Source organism: Capsicum annuum, chromosome 9 (genome assembly GCF_002878395.1).
Source record: "Capsicum annuum cultivar UCD-10X-F1 chromosome 9, UCD10Xv1.1, whole genome shotgun sequence".
Taxonomy (NCBI): Eukaryota; Viridiplantae; Streptophyta; class Magnoliopsida; order Solanales; family Solanaceae; genus Capsicum; species Capsicum annuum.
The window spans coordinates 30,181,554-30,196,787 of record NC_061119.1 but is presented as its reverse complement, the minus strand read 5'-3'; positions in this window follow the sequence as shown (position 1 = coordinate 30,196,787).

Here is a 15,234-nt window from a genome sequence, read left to right as displayed (position 1 = left end):
ATGACTCTAATCCACCCTCATCTAGCAGGTGTGATGTCTTAACCTATGCTGGCTACATAGTTCTGGAGCACAAGGATCGCATCTAAGGATTACACCCTCTACTAGTAGGTGAGTCCCCATACTTGAGCTCGCTCGGTGCTAGTTTCTTTCCCAACTAAAATACACTGGTTTGATTTTTTACTGCACTTAGACTGAATTGAATTTAATACTAATTATATTTCTTAAGAAATCTGACTGAGTTATGGGGAGATTACTTAGTTCTGTATTTGACGGAAAGGTATCAAATCATAGCATTTGACTAACGATGCAGAGCTTGAATAAATTATTAGAATCTCTTCTGAGATTAGAATTGAATCACTTGAATACTATTAGATCTGAGCTGATTACAGGACGGAGGCTAGATTACTAACGACACAGAGATAATAGAGATAACTGAGATTACAGAGCCTGATTAAGCTCCATACTTGTGTGAAGATACATAGTTCTATAGTTTACTGAGTTCTGAGAATCGTGGCTCGATTGGAATTATCACAAAACTGACATAGGCTCTAGATAACAGATCTATTACCGGGTATAAATACCTTAGGACTAGATAACATAAAAGTAAAACATGATCATTCTCACATCATCACGATCATCCATTCACCATCACAATCATTCATGCATCAACACAAGCATTCATTCATCATCATAATCATTCATGTATTATCGCAATCATAACTTAGTCATCACCATCATTAATGCATCATCACAATTATTAATTCATCTCGGGATATTAATCACATAATAACACAGAGGAAACATGCTATTAGATCGTAATCCATTCAGCAAAGTTTTACCTCTACTATTTCATACCTATATAGGTCTTAACCTGTATTTGGATTTCACACTGCTTGGTAAACTTCATACTATCATGTCATAGCTTACTTACTAATCAGTTGGCATATATTAAATACTTAGCATATATCAAAGGGCACATAATGGGGAATTTACAACCAGCAAATCTATACTCATTCACTAAGGTCCTTTAAAAAAACACTAGACATGCATAGGTTCACACTTATTTGGGGATTTCCTACTAGCATGGATTAATTAATTCACTTGGTTATTTTATCAAACACTAGGCATACATAGACTAGCTCACAATTTGGAGCTTCCTATTCAACATACTATAATGGCCCATATTCTTCTCCTAAGCTTTTATCAACCTATGGGAGACAAACTCTTCGAAATCAAACAATTGTACACCCTGAGGTCATGAACACATCAACAAAAGGTCATTAGATCATGATTTAACTACAATGCTTAGTTTCTAGTCTCTTAGACATTTTATCGAACACCTCACATGCACAACTTAGGCATAAGTATAATAACCCAACTACTCATCATGAACAACCAAATTTACGTGTTTCCACTCATATATTATCATAGATTCATACAAACCACATAAGTATCCCATCTAGGAGGTCATTCAACATCAACAACAAGTACAAAATCCATTTACCACCTACTAAGGCCAAGGCTTAATAATATTGTAGACAAACATGAACCATACCTCAATCGTAGCAAGAACATCAATTTCAACTCACAAGAATCATTAAAAAAAGAATTCATAAACATATATCTTGGAGATTTAGAAAAAGGTATTTGAGCTTCTTGGATGAAAGGAACCCAAAAATCAAAATCTACATACATTGGGGAAACTCTTTCTTGAAAGCTTTCGGAAAAATTCTTGATTTTTGCTCTTGATACTCTCTAAATTTTTTTGGTGGAAGAAGAGAGAATTTGTTATTTTGAAAACCCTAGTTTTTGGGTCAAAGAAGAGAAAAGAAATGAGGCCTTCAACCCTTAAGTGGGTATTTATAGAGGTTGGGGAAAGAGTGGAAAAGACCAAAATGCCCTTTCAAGAAAAGTATTAAAAACGATTGATCGGGTTCAATGATTGTCCATCTGATGGTCCATCAGAGGGAATGATGGTCCACCAATTCGTTCCTCACTCGAGTACCAAAACTGGAACATTCTGCCTCGACGTGACAGTCCATCAAGAATCTGACAGTCCACCAGATCGTCCGTCACCCGAGGGTCAGGAATGGGATGTTATTTCTTGTCCTGATGGGACACTTGATGGTCCACCAAGGACTTGGCGGTCCGCCAGGTCTACCATCAAACCTGGGCGATTCCGATACTGTTTAGTAAAATGGCCATAACTCTCTCGTCCGATGTCGGATTTTGATGAAATTGGTATTGATGAAAAGCTTCTTCAATGATCTACACAAAAAAAGGTTGGAATTAGAGAAATAAAACACCATTCAAACTGTTTCATACTTGGTAAAATATTTCTAAAACTTTAGACTCAAATTTTCATTTTTTCGAAAATGCTCTAAGGCTCAGACTAGGAGAGAACTTTATGGGGTATTATAGTTCAATGGTTGAAGTGAATCAGTTACTTCACAAGAGTCAAACATGGAAGTTTTATTCATTTCCAAAGGATAAAAGGTAGTAAATTGCAAGGGGTGTGTAACACCCCGTATTTTAGGCTGGAACAAAAACCGTCATTTCTATGTGTAGATGATCCAAAAGCTATAAATCCTATGCAAATTTTCTATGTTTATTAATTATGTAGTATGGGAAATTGAATGAGTTTTCCGTCAATATAAGATTCACATAAATCCGATCCCCGGGCAAGATGTTATGGCTAATTTAAGTCCTAGTCATAAAATGCCATCATTTTAGTGCTTAGCACGTTGGGGAAGGGGTCTATTTAACGTTGTCAAATTTTAGCAGCCTAGCACAATTTTGGCGTGTTGCACGGAAGTTCCAGGTCCCAACTAGTGGGACAAATCCGCATCGCGGTGACCCTAAAAATCACATTTGTCAATTTCAAGTGAGCCACCGCGATAGTGGCGCATCGAGGTGGCCCATAAAATTGAGCTCCCAATTATATTTTATTCAATGTCATTAAGGGTATATTAGGTAATTTCCACCCCTTTATCAGCTTAAACACGGGATTTTTCTTCCAAGTGACCACATTATTCATATTTCCTTCATAAATTCACAAGAACATTATCTAGGGTTTCAAACTAAAAAATCAAATAACTCAAAATTCAATCATGGGTTTTCTAAACTAATTGAAGTTTTGGAATCCCCAGACCGTAGGCTTCAAGAATCATTCATCAAATTCCTAAATTGAGGTACGTGAGGTTTATCGTAAAACTACATGGTCTTGTTGAAAACACCCAATTATGATTTAAAAATCATCACGCATGAATTTGTTAAAGGGATTCTGAGATCCATGATTATATTATGCTTTATGCCTGTTTAATGATATTGTTATTTTGGTCTTTAGGCCTTATCACCTTAAATTGATTTACACATAAAAGTATATGTATGAAACTTGAAATTGAAGATTTGTATGAGAACACAAATAATGAAAATCCCTCTCTTGTGATAATCTTATGTTTATGACTTATGGTGATTGATTGAAATGCATGATTTATACCTTGAAAATAGTTTACTCAAATATCATAGTATTTTGAGCATGATTTAGAGATTTAAGAGAGAGAGTTTTTTGATATAAATATATTTTGTTAAAAGAGAAAGATTTGCATGAGATTAAGAGTTTTGACATGCCCACCTTACATCATTGAAAGTTTGACAAAGAGAGTTGCATACTGGTGTTTACATGAGTTTTAGAGAAAGAGATCTTTGAAATTATTTATTGATATGGAGGTCCCGAATTTATGTTTTGAAAATAGAGATTGTAATATGCTAATAATGGCTCAGAGATGTAACTTGCAAGTCAATGGTATGATGATATCATAAATACGTATGCCATAACAGAGTATGTTTTCAGAGAATTCATGTTATAAACAGATAAAAATGGGCTTAAAGAGGGTTAGGTGGTTACCTGAAAAAGGCTTGAGTTCTACTAACTCTTAGCCTAAAATCATGATTTGCCGATCCGAGTATATAATTTTTACGCTAGCGACGGTCGTGAGGCGTACAAGAGTTACAAAGTCCAACCCTTGCGGCACACTTGGTTTGGAGGCATCCCCGCTAAGTCACTGGCGGATTTCATATAGCCCATAGAATTTCAGAGTTATAGGGTATACCACCTAGCACAGAAGTAAAATAAAAAGTGTCACAAAGATCAGATGATTTTATAGAGTCTTTCGAAAATGCCCATGAGATTTCTTACTATATGATCTATTTATGAACTATTTTAAATTGCTCTCATATATGTTGTATATAAATTATTATTTTGGATTTGATCTACGTACCGGTACATCTGTATTGACTCCCTACCTCCCAGGATCGGCGGCTCAGTGTAAGGTTTGGCTAATCAGTAAAGTATTCTAAAAAGAAATGATCCGTGCAATGGTGAGCCTTCTTTGTTCCAAAAGGCCTGTTATTTTAGATTAGTATTCCGTTGTTTTGGTCTACTAGGGGCCTTGTCTCAATTTTTAGAATAGTTTTGAGATGTAGTAGAGATTTTGCAGACTGGGTTAGATCTTATTCGGGTGTTTTGAATTGCAGCTTTCATTCTTATGACTTGAATCTCAAAGTTAATAACCATGTTTCTGTATCAGATTGTATTTTTGCATCTTCCCTTATTATATGAATTTTGTGCATGGCTACCAAATAGAGTAGGACATCCGGGCATTCAGGGTTAGAGATATCTGTCATAGCCAAGCCCTAGTTTGGGTCATAAAAAACTTGGTATCAGAGTATGGTTCATGGTCCAAGCATGTTTGCAAAATCGCATCGGGTAGAGTCTTATTTATGGGTGTGTAGCGCGCCACACTTATAAGCAGGAGGCTACTAGGTGTTTCAGAATATTTCCCTTTCTTCATGTTCTAGTTCATGTTATGGAGTCAGAATGTTGCTTTTCATAGACTAATTTGTGCTATGGTGTTGCCCATATGAAAGTAAATTTATCCCAATTCTTTCCTTACTTTGATGTTCCCAGATATGTCGCATTGTTGAGGTGAATCAAGTGCAGAAGTTAAGAATTTAAATGGTATAGCCTTTCCTGATTGGGCCATATAAAATTTTGAAATTATGCAAGAACTTGTGAAGATTCTATTAGCACCTCAGAGTGTAGTGATTCTAGTGTGAACTTTGATTCTGCTGAAATCATGCTTTTTAGCCTGCGGTATTAAGTGTATTCATTCCTTTTCAGAATTTATGTTGCGGATGTCACGCTTAAGGGGGAATGATGTGTAGCAGAATGTTGGAACTATATTTTCACTCGAGTATTAGTATAAGTTAAGTGTCGGTGGCATGACCTATTGTTGGTAATGTTGGACCAAGAAGTTGGTGATGTGAAGTCACAAAGTTAGAAGTTAGAGTGAGGGTGACTTTTGTGTAAATAAATATTTTATTTGAATAACAGATATTTGAGGATGATTTACCTCTTTATTGTGATAGACTAATGTAGGGGCTAGTAGCATGTGTCGATTGTATGATAGTCTATGGGGGGAGTGTTTGACTCAGATTTTTATCCATACAGAGTAAGATATGTATTCTTAGATCAATTATTATTGTGTGTCAAGTTTATATCTCTTGTAACCTTGTTATCATTGTGGTTTTGAAACTCAAAGTCTAATGAAGCCGTGTGGGGCTCTTTTGATTCACTAGCAACTTGTTGTCCATCTTGTTGATTCTTTCGCTGGTTGGAACTGGGGGTTTAGAGGTGTAAAGGAAAGAAAAATGGTAAGGGCGATTTATTGAATGCATGTATAGGAGAACCTTTTTGCATGAGATTGAGTTGGTATTAAAGTGATAGGTCCTTGTGTGTTAGTTTAGTAGAAGGTAGAGAAGGATTTATTAGCTAAGGTGAGTTGTTGTCTGCTCGAAGTATGAAAATAGCTATATTATCTAGTAATTTATAATTATAGACACAAGGCTGTTTGTGGAATTTGAAGGTAGTCTAAATGTACGCTTGGGTAAGTAATGTGACGTGAGAAAGCCGTATAAATAGATAAGATTGTATGGGGTTATAATATAAGATTAAGTTTGACCATGTCTATTATGTGACTCTACTCCCCACCCCCCCCCCCACCTTGACCTTCTTTTCTTTGGTAGTTGTAAACTAGTGCTACATGTGAGAAGGTATGTAGTAGATTTTGAGGAAAGCAGTGATGTCATGAAGGTGTTTTGGTTGTGGGTTGTATCTAAATAAAATGAGATATTTGGGTAGAATATCCCAATTTGATGGACTAGTATATTATGTTGGATTCTTCATTAGTGGTAAATAATTGATGCTAGACTATAGGTTTGATGTGTTGAAATAGTGCGTGTTAATGAATAATAAGGAAAATCGTAAGGTTATGATCGATCTTTGTGGCTGCGGAGTTCTAGTGTACTATTGTTTCTTTATGTTTTATTTCGTAGTTTCAAAGTGAGAATTATGTGTAAGGTTGGGTTGTAAATCATGATTATCCCTAGACATTAAGTTTGAACAGTTGATGGCCATGAAAGTGAATGTGATTATTTCTTGGTTAACGATTCTATGTTTATGGAAGTGATCTAGTAGGCTTGAACAACGTATGCATGAGCTTAAATTTATTTGATTCGTAATAAAGTATGATGTTGTATGTATGATGTTGAAGTATATCAAGGTGATATAAGATTGTGGTATTTTTCTAAGCCTATTACATGTTGTGTATGGCTAGTGGTACCGTTGAGTTGCTAGGTGGAGAAAAGACTAGTTAGATGGTATATGGTTTTCTAAATAGCCAAGTTAAGGAGTTTTGATTGATAATATTGAGCCTTTTGATATGATATTGATTCTCATAGTAGAGAGATATAAGTTTGGAGCTGTGATGCTGGTAGACTATGACAGAAGTTGTATGGTCCATCAAACATTTGGAGATATCCATGTTTAGTGTTAGGAGAATCTAAGTTGGTGAATGTTTAACCTGTTATATGATGACTTTTGGGGCTATAGCAACCTAAGGGTTGAATCTTAGAAGTAGGTATTAGCATTGGTTGCTATACATGAAGATACCGACTTACAGGGTAAGTTTAGTTTTATGTGTATTGTTATAGCCCCGACTCTAGAGTAAAGTGATTTCAGTTTATACCAGAGTGTATATAGTGATTCACAGACTTAGAGTAATGGCTTAAATCTAAGGAGGAAATGATATAATGAGTAACCAAGTAAAGTTTTCAGATGTTAATAGATGTGCTAGTAAGTTGTGGAATTGGCTGTAAGAAAGAACGATGCTTAATCTATTCTTATTTCAGCAGTTTACTTCAGTTATTCCAATCCATACTCATGCTTTATGTTTCATCTTCATGATCATAGCTCGTGTTCATTCATATGACAAGGAATCATGTACTCTCCTAATTCCTAGTCTGATGAGTTCCCAGTTTGTTCAGCAGTCAGAATCACTTTTCGTAAGTTATGAATTCCAAAAATTCAGGTCATGCAGTTCATGACTCTTAGGCACATGAGATACTCTTAACGATCACTGAAAATTCAGATTTATATCAGGTACGTCCTCAGATTAGATCTCTATAATGAGTTCATGTCGTGAGTGCTCTATTCCTCAAGCCTCAGTAGGGTATCAAGTTATGCTTAGTACTCCCCTTATGTTTCGGATCTCAATATTCAAATTTGTGGTGACATTTTCCCTTAGGTCGAGATAGTGATGATGAACAGTTGTTTAGATGGTAAACATTAAGCATTTCTTGTTGTTGAAAGATGGTTGTATGCTTATTTGAGTTAAGGCGGTAATTGTGGAGTAAGATTGAGGCCGAGTCTTTGATACGTGTCAAATTTAGAAGTTTTATGTGTTATATTTGGGAAAAAAGTGTTGTGCGCTTGTTTTATGTAAGTCTATAAGTTGAGAGAATTTTGAGGTGAAGTTTCCCGTATGACTTGGTTAGTTGAGGATATTTTATGTGTATCATCTGAATAGTGCAGCGAAGTTGTTATGGATAGAAGTATTAGAGAATATGAGAAATATGCTTTATGAGTGGTTATTTGGAAGTGCATATGCGGGTATGAAGGTAGGTTTGAATGTCATGATTATATGCATATGGATGGACGCCTTGAGTTTTTATGAATGTCTAATACAAAGTTGAAGGTGATTGCTGGAGTGGCAATAAGAATTATCCAGGAGATGAGGAATTATGAAATACAAGGTGAGCTAAATTCATTATTCAGACTAGTACTACAGTATTATGTGGTGCGTCTTGTGATTTTGAGATAGGGTTGAAGATGATGAGCGGATTTAGTTCAATTTAGACATTAGTAGATGGAAATATTAGTGGCTATGTCACCACCCAAACTAGGGCCTGGCCATGATGGACATCCCGAACCCTGAAGGCCCGAACATCTTACTCTATCTGGTAGTCATGCACAACATTCATATAATAAAAGAATATGCAGAAACACAATCTGATACGGAAACATGGTTATTAACTTTGAGTTTCAATACATAAGAATGAAAGTTAAAATTCAAAACATCTGAATAAGATCTGACTCAGTTTGCAAAATCTTTACTACATCTCAAAACTGTTCTGAAAACTGGGATAAGGCCCCCAGTAGAGAAAACCAAGAGAATAACATAATCTGAAATAACAGGCCATCTGGAACAAAGAAGGATCACCACTAAATGGATCACTTCTCTCCGGAATACTCTACGGATTAGCAGAACCCTTGGACTGAGCCTCTAAAACTGGGAGTTAGGGGGTCAATACAGATGTACTGGTACATAGAGCAGATTCAAAATACTAATTTATATTCAACATAAATGAGAGCAATTTAAAATAGTTCATAAATATATCATATAGTAAGAAATCTCATGGGCATTTTCAAAAGACTATGTTAATTCAGCTGAACTCTGTGACACTCTTCATTTTACTTCTGTGCTAGGTGGTATACCCTACAACTCTGAAATTCGATGGACTATATGGAATCCGTCATTGACTCGGCGGGGAAGCCTCCAACCCAAGTATGTAGCAAGGGTTGGAGTCTCTAACTCTGCTACGCTATACGGTCGTCGCCAGCGTAAAATAATATACCTAGATCAGTAAATCACAGTTTTAGGCTAAGATTTACTTGAACTAAAGCCCTCTTCGTGTAACCACCTAACCCTATTTAAGCCCATTTTTAAATCTTTAAAACATGCATTCTCTGAAAACATATTCTAAAAACATACTCCGTTATGGCATACATGATTATGGTATCGTCGTACCATTAATTTGCAAGTCACGTCGCTGAGAAATTAATATCATATAATAATCTCTGCTTTAAAAACATAATTTTAGGACTACCATATCAATAAATCACTTCAAAGTAACTCTTTCTCAAACCTCATGTAAACACATGCAAGGCACTCTCTTTGTTAAGCATTTCAATAATACAAGGTGGTCATATCAAATTTCTCAATCATATGCAACCCTTTCTCATTAAAAACAAGGGTGTAATTATATCAAGAAGCTCCCTCTCATATTCTCTAAATTATGCTCGAACACTAAGGTATTGAGAAAACTAGTTTCAAAACCATAAATCATGCATTTCAAATCATTTACAATAAGATCATAAACTTGAATATATCACAAGAGAGGAACTTCATAATCTGTGCTCTCAAACAAATCTTAAATTTCAATTTCATATATATTCATATACTTGTAAATCAATTTAAGGGGATGAGGCCTAAAGGCCAAAACAACAATATCAATAAGATGCATAAAGCATAATAAAAATCATGAATTTCAAACCCCTTTAACAAATTCATGCTTTATAATCTTTAAATCATAATTGAGTATTTTCAACAAGACCATGCATTTTCAGGATAAACCCCACGTACCTCAATTTGAAAATTTGATGGATTTTTCTTGAAGCCTACGATTTGGGATTCCAAATCTTCAATCAATCTTGAAAAATCACAGTTAAATCTTGAGTTATTTGAATTTTTTTAGTTTCAAACCCTATAGAGTGTTCTTGAGTAATTTGGATGATTGTGAATGTATTTCGGTGTCTTTGGGATTAAATCTCGAGTTTAGGCTGATAAGGGGGTGTAAAATACCCAATATACCCTTAATGATATGGAATAAAAAATATAATTGAGAGCCTAGTTTTATGGGCCACCGTGACGCGCCACAATTGCGGTGGATCACTGACAATTGACTAATAGGATTCTTAAAGTCTCCGCAATGCAGAGTCATCGCATTGTCCCACTGGTTGGGACCTGAAACTTCAGTGCAACACTCCACAATCGTGCTAGGCCACTGGAATTTGACAATTTCAAAATAGACCCACTCTACGATGCGCCAAGCACTAAAATAATGGTGTTTTACGATTAGGACTTAAATTAGCCATAACTTCTTGCCCGGGTATCGGATTTCGGGGAATCTTATATCGGCAAAAATCTCATTCAATTTACCACATGATAAAAAGTAGAAATTAGGGAAATTATATAGGGTTTAAACTTTACTCACTTTAGAAGTCAAAAATGAGCCTAAGTTTCTTTGACACAATTCTAGTCATTTAACTCTAAGAGCATATTACCACGAGCTAACACAAGGGCGATTTTTTTAGGGTGTTATAGGCTATGTGAGAAAAATAAGTGGAATAAATTACCATGGTTTTTAAGGGAAAAGTACAATTTAGAGAGTATTATAGAAGTGTGGCTAATCTTGAAAGTAAGAAGTTGCAATGCCTAAGGTTTGGTAATTCTATCCTAGTTTATGAGTTATATGTCTGTATTCCATGCTACAGAGTAGTGTCATTGTTGTGATTCCTTAGTTGGATGTCTTGTGTAACTCACGTCAGAGATTCTTTTCTCCCTAATGCTACTAGAACTTCTTTAGAATGAGTATTAAATAGATACTCCAGTAAAGTATAAGTGTCTAGTATGATTCAGTTTAATAGTCAGGTAAACAAGTTACTATAGTTTTCCACCTTTTCACCCAGTCCTACTATGTGAAATCCAATGAGTATGACCATCCCAAAAGATAATCTATTCCATCCGTGTAAGTTACGAACTCAGTTCAGTCCAAGCATCATATTTCAGATTCAGTTATTTAGTCATGACCTAGTTCATAAGATTTTAGCACATAATCTCAAATGTTTTCAAACTATTTTAGCTCAGACAATGTAATACCTTTGTACGATCTAAATCTTGTTGCTTCATGATTCGTACTTACCTAAGTTATCACTTTCAAATCTAATATGTGTGATTTGAGCATAAACACTTCGGGGAAAATCCTAAACTCTCAGCATGAATCAGCTCCTTAAAACAAGTAAGGCCAAGTCAGCTCGGAATTTAGTTTCATGATAGAAGTTTAAATATTTTAGATCAGTTATATCCTTTCATAGAAGAGACATCATGTCTGCATTATTCCACACCTTTAAGCTTCAACGTTCCTACCCATCATTCGGGGACAAATGATCCCAAGGGGGAGATAATGTAACACCTTGTATTTTGGGAAGGAACAAAAACCATCATTTCTATGCGTAGATGATCCGAAATCCATAAATCCTATGCAAATTTTCCATGTTAATCAATTATGTAGTGTGGAAAATTGAATTAGCTTTCCGTCGATATAAGATTAGCCCAAATCCAATACCTGGGCAAGATGTTATGGTTAATTTAAGTCCTAGTCGAAAAATACCATCATTTTAGTGCTTGGTATGTCGTGGAGGGGGTCTATTTAACAATTATCAAATTCGAGTAGCCTATCATAATTGTGGTGCGTTGCGCTGAAGTTCCAAGACAATGCGATGGCTCTGCGTCTCGGTGACTCTAAAAATCCCATACATCAATTTCCAGTAAGCCACCGTGATAGTGGTGCATCGTGGTGGCCCATAATATTAGGCTCCCAGTTATATTTTATTCCATCTCATTAAGGGTATATTGGATAATTTTCACCCCCTTATAAGCTTAAACACGGGATTTTTCTCCCAAGTGACCACATTATTCCTATTTCCTTCAAAAATTTCATAAGAACACTCTCTAAGGTTTCCAACTGAAAACCCAAATAACTCACGATTCAACCGTGGGTTTTTGAAACTAATTGAAGATTTGGAATCCCCAGACAGTAGGCTTCAAGAATCATTCATCAAATTCCTAAATTGAGGTACGTGGGGTATATTCTAAAACTACATGGGCTTGTTAAAAACACACAATTATGATTTAAAAATCATCAAACATGAATTTGTTAAAAGGGTTTTGAGATCCATGATTACATTATGTGTTATGCCTGTTTAATCATATTGTTGTTTTGGCCTTTAGGCCTTATCCCCCTTAAATTGATTTAAGCATATAAGTATATGTATGAAACTTGAAATTGAAGATTTGTTTGAGAGCACAAATAATGAAAATTCTTCTCTTGTGATAATATTATGTTGATGATCTTATGGTGATTGATTGAAATGCATGATTTATTTGAAAATTGTTTACTCAAATACTATAGTAGTTTGAGCATGATTTAGAGATTTACGAGACGGAGTTTCTTGATGTAAATATATTTTGTTAAAAGAGAAAGATTTGCATGGGATTAAGAGTTTTGACATGCCCACCTTGCATCATTGAAAGTTTCACAAAGAGAGTTGCATACAAGTGTTTACATGAGTTTTAGAGAAAGAGTTCTTTGAAATGATTTATTGATATGGTGGTCCCGAATTTATGTTTTGAAAACAGAGATTGTAATATACTAATAATGGCTCAGAGATGTGACTTGCAATTCAATGGTATGATGGTACCATAAATATGTATGCCATAATAGAATATGTTTTCAGAATATATTTTTAGAGAATGCATGTTATAAAGAGTTAAAATAGGCTTAAAGAGGGTTACGTGGTTACCCGATGAAGGCTTGAGTTCAAGTAACTCTTAGACTAAAACCATGATTTGCCGATCTGGGTATATTATTTTTACGCTGGCGACGTCGTGTGGCATAGCAGAGTCAGAGACTCCAACCCTTGCGGTACACTTGGGTTGGAGGCTTCCCCACAGAGTCAATGGCAGATTCCATATAAACCGTAGAATTTTAGAGTTGTAGGGTATACCACCTAGCATATAAGTAAAACAAAGAATGTCACAGAGTTTAGATGATTTTACAGTCTTTCGTAAATGCCCATGAGATTTTTACTATATGATATGTTTATGAACTATTTTAAATTGCTCTCATTTATGTTGAATATAAATTAATATTTTGTATTTGTTTTGCGTAACAGTACATCTGTATTGACCCCCTACCTCCCATGATCGGAGGGTCAGTCTGAGGGTTCGGCTAATCAATAGAGTATTCCAGAAAGAAGTGATCCGTGCAGTGGCAAGCCTTCTTTGTTCCAGAAGGCCTGTTATTTAAAATTAGGTATTCCGTTGTTTTCGTCTACTGGGGCCTTATCCCGGTTTTCAGAACAGTTTTGAGATATAGTAGAAATTTTGCAGACTGAGTCAGATCTTATTGAGATGTTTTGAATTGCAGCTATCATTCTTATGTCTTGAATCTCAGAGTTAATGACCATGTTTCTGTATCAAATTGTATTTCTGCATCTTCTCTTATTATATGAATGTTTTCCATGCTACTAGATAGTGTAGGACGTCCGGGCCTTCATGGTTCGGGATGTCCGTCACGGCCAGGCTCTAGTTCGGGTCGTGACTGATTGTTGATGTGAATTATGTATCTAAACATTATAATCAGACAGACATGATGACCAAGGCAGTCGCAACAAATATATTTAGTCATTTCCTTGACTTAATTGGTGTGTGTAGCACTCATTAAGCTCTTTCAGGAACTGGAAGCTAGATATAGAAAGACTTTCCAATTGATGAAGGAAATTCAAACCAAGGGGAAGATTTGTTGACTGTATCTTGAATTTTTCCTTGTATACTTTAGGAAACTTATAATCCCTTTTGGTTTAACAAACCCTTTGTCCTAATAAATTTGGGAAAATAAAATATAGTCCTTGTAGGATTGGGAGACCCTTTTCTTATAGGTTTGGGAGTATTTTTGGATCTATATATAAGGTGAGTAGTTGTAAATTCTAAAGCTTTACACACTTCTTCTTTCTTTCATAATGGAAAACTCCCGCTGCTTTTTCTTGGAGGATTAGGCCTAGCCGAACCTAGTTAAAACATTGTGTTATTTTTCTTTTCTATTTTCTTTGTTTGTGGTGGTGTTTTAGTTAACCCACGATGTTTCTGCAACACTAATAAACTAATATCTTAGTCTTAGTAATGTTTTCTAATAAAACTTATGTATATATGATTTAAAAATCACTCTTTAATGTCTAAAGAAAATTACACCAACTAAACTTCGGCAACTTTTAAACTTTGATTTTCTGTTTAATAAATCTTAAAATACATTCAATACAATTTCACCTTGTTAGCCAACTCTTTATTACGATCGAATATTAAGCATAAGACTTTTAAGTACTGCTAATTGGTTTTAATTTTCTGGTGTGGAAGAATATCTCAGTTGTGGGAGATTAACGTTTTCTCAGTTTCGTTTCATAATAATAAGAAATTCAGCTAGTATATTTAAATAGTTATGTTATAACTATGTTCTCTTTTTGTTGATTATTGATAATAATTAATGTTTAAATGTCCTTTTGTTTTCTAAAACATGATTGTCGAAGTGAGGTTGACATTTGTAGTATCTTATAATAGGTATGATCAAAAAATAATGTAGGTGCAAGAAGCACTAAATATTGACACATTTTACTTTATAGCAATTCTACCATTAACTTAAATTGTTTGTTTTGATAAGGAAAACTGTTACTACTCCATTGGTTCATTGTATGATATGTTTTCTTACGCATATTTGGAAAAAAATGTTCCGTTTCTGTATTTCAAAAATAATTTAACTCTTGATTTCTCTTTTTTACCTTTTCCAACAAAATTTAACATATTTTCTTATTAGCAGAATGATATTGGAACTAAGATAGTGTACCAACAGCCTTCTGTGAGGAAGTCAATGCTAGTTACCACCATTGTCAATGGCATGACTTTGGTTCACTTTACAATTATACCTTCTAAAGGCGAAGACAACATTTATACCATAAAAGCAAATAAGGTAAGTACATTTGATTAGAATAATTGTTTCTATGTAAATTTTCCTAATATAATGAAACATTACCATAGTAGAGTCATTTGTCTAGATATTTTGTTTTATTATTGTGAAATAACATTATAGAGAACATATAACTAAAAAACTAGGTATTATAGTAAAAGGTTGCTGTAGAGGATGGGTATTATGTGGAGAGGCCTA